This window comes from Triticum aestivum, chromosome 5D (genome assembly GCF_018294505.1).
Source record: "Triticum aestivum cultivar Chinese Spring chromosome 5D, IWGSC CS RefSeq v2.1, whole genome shotgun sequence".
NCBI classification, from domain to species: domain Eukaryota; kingdom Viridiplantae; phylum Streptophyta; class Magnoliopsida; order Poales; family Poaceae; genus Triticum; species Triticum aestivum.
This window is the reverse complement of record NC_057808.1, coordinates 281,474,848-281,481,100: the sequence shown is the minus strand read 5'-3', so window position 1 is coordinate 281,481,100 and position 6,253 is coordinate 281,474,848.

Below are 6,253 nucleotides of genomic sequence, written 5' to 3'. Positions count from 1 at the left end.
TCTTCTCTCTACTGCTTGCATTAGAGTAGTGTAGCATGTACTGCTTTCGGTTAATCCTATTCTGCTGCATAGCCTGTCATTGTTGCTACATATGTTACCCTTACCTACAATCCTAAATGCTAGTATTCCATCAGTGGCCCTACACTCTTGTCCGTCTGCCATGCTATACTACTGGGCTGTGATCACTTCGGGAGGTGATCACGGGCATATGCTATATACTTTATACTGTTACATTACTTATGATACTGTTCGGAGATGGGGGCTGAAAGGACAGGTGGCTCCATCCTGGTAGAGGTGGGCCTGGGTTCCCGATGGCCCCCTACTGTTACTTTCTAGCGGAGCGACAGGGCAGGTTGAGACCACCTAGGAGAGAGGTGGGCCTGGCCCTGGTCGGCGTCCGCGGTTACTTCTAAATAACACGCTTAACGAGATCTTGGTATTTGATCTGAGTCTGGCCACTGGCCTATACGCACTAACCAACTATGCGGGAACAGTTATGGGCACTCGATGTCGTGGTATTAGCCAAAGCCTTCATGACATCAGCGACTGAGCGGCGCGCGCCAGGTTGGACCGCGTAACGCAACTTCCTTTGAAATGGAGGTTGCTAGGTCTACTCTCCGTCCGCGTACGCAACATGCAGGTGTGCAATGGGCGATGTACCCAGACCCCTGCGCGCATAGGATTTACACCGGCGTGCTGACCTCTCTGTTGTGCCTAGGTGGGGCTGCGACGTGTTGATCTTTCGAGGCCGGGCATGACCCAGGAAAGTGGGGCCGGCCAAAGGGGATCGAGCGTGTTGGGTTATGTGGTGCACCCTGCAGGGAAGTTTATCTATTCGAATAGCCGTGATCTTCGGTAATAGGACGACTTGGAGTTGTACCTTGACCTTATGACAACTAGAACCGGATACTTAATAAAACACACCCTTCCAAGTGCTAGATATAACCCGGTGATCGCTCTCACACAGGGCGATGAGGGGAGGATCGCCAGGTAGGATTATGCTATGTGATGCTACTTGGTGAACTTACCATCTACTCTCTTCTACATGCTGCAAGATGGAGGCTGCCAGAAGCGTAGTCTTCGACAGGACTAGCTATCCCCCTCTTATTCTAGCATTCTGCAGTTCAGTCCACCGATATTGCCCCTTTACACAGATACCCCTGCATATGTAGTGTAGATCCTTGCTTGCGAGTACTTTGGATGAGTACTCACGGTTGCTTTTCTCCCTCTTTTCCCCTTTTCCATTCTACCTCGTTGTCGCAACCAGATGCTGGAGCCCAGGAGCCAGACGCCACCGTCGACGACGACTCCTACTACTCCGGAGGTGCCTACTACTACGTGCAGGCCGCTGACGACGACCAGGAGTAGTTTAGGAGGATCCCAGGCAGGAGGCATGCGCCTCTTTCGATCTGTATCCCAGTTTGTGCTAGCCTTCTTAAGGCAAACTTGTTTAACTTATGTCTGTACTCAGATATTGTTGCTTCCGCTGACTCGTCTATGATCGAGCACTTGTATTCGAGCCATCGAGGCCCCTGGCTTGTATTATGATGCTTGTATGACTTATGTTATTTTTAGAGTTGTGTTGTGATATCTTCCCGTGAGTCACTGATCTTGATCGTACACGTTTGCATGTATGATTAGTGTACGGTTGAATCGGGGGCGTCACAAGTTGGTATTAGAGCCGACTGCCTGTAGGAATCCCCCTTCCACACTCCTTGGCCGAAGGCGAGTCTAGTCATTACAGAACTTTTACTAACATGGCTGTGTGCCTTAAGGGCCCACGTCGCCATTGGGTGGTATTAGGATCTTTTATTCCTCGACCTATACTCTGGGACTCTATCTCTCTTCTATTCAGGTTAAATGATTTTACTAACGCCGACCCTAGGTTCTCGTAACTACTTCCACCCGGAGAGCCCCTTACTCCAGATGATTACTTTGTGCACCGAAGAATTTCGAAGATACTCTCCGATGTTCTCTCGAGACTTTGTGCCCATTACTTTTGCAATTCCCTACCACCGAAATATCCCTATGAATAATACATACACCTGTCGTTCTTATTTTTATCCCAGATGATCTTGTTATTAGAAGATACCCCAAGATTCTCTCTATTGTTCCGAGAATACCTTGTGCCTACTGCCCTGCAGTTCTTTGCCACTTGAATACCCCTACGGATAATTCCTTGAACATACCGAGTATCCGTTCTTCCCCTATTGTTCAAATGATTCACTAGATACATTGAAATACTACCTGATCTTCCGGTAATCCTCTGCCAACTATTGCTTTGCAAATAGTTGTCTTCTTGCAGTCTGGACAATTCCATTTGTCTAGCAATAACCATTAAAATTCTTGTGATTGACATTCTGATCCTGTTGATTCAACATGTGTGTGAATGCACGCAATCATCAGTTATTCCCTGAAAATTATTCTTCCGGCTCAGACGTCATTTTAAACGTGAGCTGGTTCTCAACCAATCCAATTGCCATCGATTGTACCCCTAAGGCTATTCAACTTATCTGTCCCTAATCAGAGCATTGCTTCTGATCCCTTGTCTTGGAATTCATAATTCCTTTACAATTGAGCTTTGAAGTAGTTAGTTGTTTCTATCATCTGATCTCCTTGCATGCTTTTTTTTCTGGTTGAGTACCGATGCTCACATCAGATCCCTTATCGACCACCAGATCCTTTGTTGGATTTTATCCGACAACGTCCTTCATATTCAATAACCCTGTGAGCCTTTCCTCGGATACATAATGCCTTTGGTAAATTGTATTCTCTGCTTTCTCAACCATGCTTTGCTTTCGAGCTTGAGTCATTTACTTCTGAAGTTTGTGGTATATGTCCCTAAGATTCCCTGATGGATTGAACCAACGCCTTCCCTAATCTGTGTGAACCCGAAAGATTCCACGGGTCATACTTATCTGGTATTGCACCAGGTAAAACTTCTACAACTAATGTCATTTTCGAAACACGAGAAGTGAATGGAAGGTTATGCATTGAAGAAGTGGGACTCGACCTTGAACCTTTGTGTTCATGCCCATGGACACGATGTAGATCCTATCATGGAAGCTTCTTGTAATAATAACTATATCCTTGATATAATATCCATTGGCATCGGAGAATTGATCCTTTGCAATTATGGTTCCGACCATATGTTCTTCTTTGATTCCATTTCTCGGGCAAGTTTAAGCACTTGTCTTCTATGGATCAATACACCAGTCCAACCTTTACTTTGACCTCTCGTCGAGTATTACACCCTGGTATCTCGAGAATATCATGAGACTACATAACTTATGGGTTCTTCATCTACTATTAATTCTCACCGAATCCAATTTTTCCTGGGTTTTGGGTTGTCATCAGCTGAGAACACCGATATGTGAACAATTCAGCACTCCGATTCAATAACTCTAAGTAATTTTTGTGGCTTATGAGTTTAATAATCCTTCAAGTCATTCCTAGCATGATTGGCTATATAATTATTGTGCTAAAATTTAACTATGCCACCCGTTCCTTATTACCGGAGCACATCTTTCGACAATAAGCTAAGCTTACGTCGATTTCCACGTCTTATCGTTTCACCTCGAACCACAAACTGGATTCTGAGCTTGTGTCGTACCCATTGTTCCAATAACCCTTCGCTTCATCATTCCTTTGACCTGATTTTGTCGTTCATTGATTACATCTTCATGAAATCTCTCGACAAATGTGTCGTGATCATCATCAACCTTATGAGCTCTTCCGGGATATCGATCGAATTCATGATGAGTAATACCACCCTTGCCTTTGATGATTTGTGTTATCATCGGCCACTTTATTGCCTTCCCTCCAACACAAACTTGTTCGTGTTTGTGTTATACCTTGAGTTCCTTGCTATCCAGCATTTGTTCTTTACCTTAGAATGTTACCACCTTTTATGTCAAGAATGTCATGGGAATTTTACCACCTCTTGAGAATTCTTGATACAAGTAATACTTCTCACCATCACCATTCCTTCTTGGTCCCCGTGTTGTTTCCAACCAAAAAACCGACAGTTGAACTTGGATGTGCGAATTCAAAACTTCTAGCGACCCTATTGCTTTGAAGTTCATGGTCGATATTTCATTCTTAGACCATTGGTTATTGAACCACCATTCTAACATTGAACATGCTACTTAAGCCCATATTTCGGGTGCACCTTTCAACCAATGTTTAACTGTGTATGTTATCTCCTTGTTCACATAATTGTGGAAACCCATCTTTTGGAAGTCTCGATGAATTGTCGCTGGGTTCATCAGCTACCTCCTTAACCCTTCATTGGTTTAATGATGAGCTTTTGTTTCGGAACTCGCTTCCGTAGTAAATTTCCTGAGAATCTTACAATGTCGTCTTGTCAATTTGTTTTGCACCTTTTCTTCTCAGCCATCCTGAGTCTGAGGTATCCTAAAACCCATCAGATCTGATTCTCGGTCAGATATGATGGTTGGAACATTTTTCCAAGAGTTATAACATTGGTCTTATATGACCCGGTAAGGTGATGGCATGCCCATCACACCTGGCCGGATGACCTGCTGTTATAGTTTCCTTATTAGCAAGGTTATCCATTCTTCCATGAGGAAATTGTAAGACTTATTCTACAAGTTGATCCTGATGGATCCTTCCTGTATCCAAAGTCTGACCATTGCTTGAAGACCATGTCAATGCTATCTCGAAGCATGTGTATGGTACTCTAATTTTCAACAAGAACATTTGAAGCCCAATGCCAAATGTTTCCTGCTCAATTATCCAAACACCGCTATATGGGTAATGTCATGAAATTTCTCTCCCCTACCTAAAAAGTTTTCTACATTATATCCTGTCATGGATATCATGCTCTGCTTGTCCTTGGGAAGGGTATACCCCTGGTATATGTGTCAAACACATTTTCCTTTCCATTGTTCTGTTTGATCTGATGATCACATTTTCCTTCCATTGATTTGTTTAACCTTCCTTGTGATCCATATGATCTAAGCAGTAATATTCTTCTCCTTATATAAACACCTTGGTGTACAACCGTGTGAGTAAGGCCCTGTTGCATTTGTCGATAGCATTCCGGTAACCACCGATGGATGAGAACTTTGCCTATTGGTCTGCCTCCTTCAATGAGCAGGAAAATGGTTCTCTTCGTCCCTCGCCCTTGATATCGAATTGTTGCCGACATAACTGACAGGCTACCCTCTAACATGCCTTGATATCGTGACCGCGCAAGATGTCAGCCCCTTTCTACTTTAAACCACATGGTGGGCCCATAACCCCCAGTTCCACAGGATCGAAACCTGACTCTCCTGTAGACCTTATTGCCAAAGTTATTCCTCGAGCTTGACTTCGTATGTAATTCATGGGCCACCTGCCTAGTAATCTATTCTGGTATCAGACGCAATACTTATTCCCATTGCTCTGAACCCCTTTCACATTTCGTATCAGGCAACGAACGATTGCCTATGCGCTTGAAACTTCTATTGTGCACCTTCTTACTTCGATCTTGATAATTTCTTAAGTTTCAACTCGAGAGTAACTTTCTGCCACCTTCCCCATTATTATCTACTAGATAAGCAACCTTGTAGAGGTCTGTCCTTTTGAAGCTACCCCTTATCCTTTTTGTAAGTACGATGAAGATCCCGAAGAAAGGATAACGACTTCATCATGATGGCCTGAAACAGAGGAAGGAAGACGCCAATATAATGGATCGACCTCTGCGAGAAGAGTAACCAAGACCGAGAAGATTCGTTAGAATTTCGTAACCAGATCTTTCCCCATTACTTCACCTCTTAAATCTCGGGACGAGATTTCTTGTATTAGAGGCGAATTGTAACGCCCGGATAATTAAGCTACAGTAATTCCACGCTAATGATGCCACGTCACTAGTATTACTGTTGCTAATCTCGCGTTGATCCAAAAGCGGTTCAAATTCAAATTCAAAATCAGGCAAACAACAAAGGTTTTCAAATGTTAAAACTAAAATGTTCGGGAGGTGTAAAATAAATCATAAGCAATTATGGTGAAGGACCCATATCTAAATAAAATATTTAAATGCACAATAGTAGATAAAACAGCGGCAAAATAATTATTTAAATGATTTCAATTACTAAACAAATATTAAACTAGTTCATTTGGTCACCAAGCTTGTTGAGGTAGTGGCATATGTTATTATGCTAATTTAGGAGTAGGGGTTATATTTTTGTAAAACTATTTGCTAACTAAAAGGAAACACAAAAGAAAGATAAATGAAAACAAAACAAAA